This window comes from Octopus sinensis, unplaced genomic scaffold (genome assembly GCF_006345805.1).
Source record: "Octopus sinensis unplaced genomic scaffold, ASM634580v1 Contig10285, whole genome shotgun sequence".
In the NCBI taxonomy this organism is placed as follows: domain Eukaryota; kingdom Metazoa; phylum Mollusca; class Cephalopoda; order Octopoda; family Octopodidae; genus Octopus; species Octopus sinensis.
The window spans coordinates 25528-26090 of NW_021832079.1; positions in this window are offsets into that span (position 1 = coordinate 25528).

Here is a 563-nt window from a genome sequence, read left to right on the forward strand (position 1 = left end):
GGCCATGCTGGGGCACCACACACACACACACACACACACACACACACACACCATATATATATATTATATATATAAACTGTTTGTAAGGGAACCATATTTCGTTACCAAGCATATTAAAGGCCTATAAATAAGTCTTATCTGTGTCCGACTTGTGTGTGAGCAGCGCTATTCTAATTTCTATAAATAGCCTGTAGAGACAGTTTTAAAAAGTGATTGAATCTCCACTGCTAACACAGGTAGGACACAGTATTAATAGTATATGCCTTCAATTTACTTGGGACTGTATATGGTGATTGCATTATAAAATACGGTAACCCCACAAGCAATTTATTAATATATATAAGTAATCAGTATATGACTTAACTTATGGAATAATGTTCGACAAATTCATTCAGTTCTATATAACAGAGATGATTAGATGTTAAAATGGATTATAGCTTTTATTTTTCATATTCATATACAGTTGTTTCATCCAAATGGACTCAGGTATTCATAGATAGAAAATCGTAATAGTTTCATATTTGTATTCGTCAGAAGCTAATAGAAAAACTAAAACAGACATT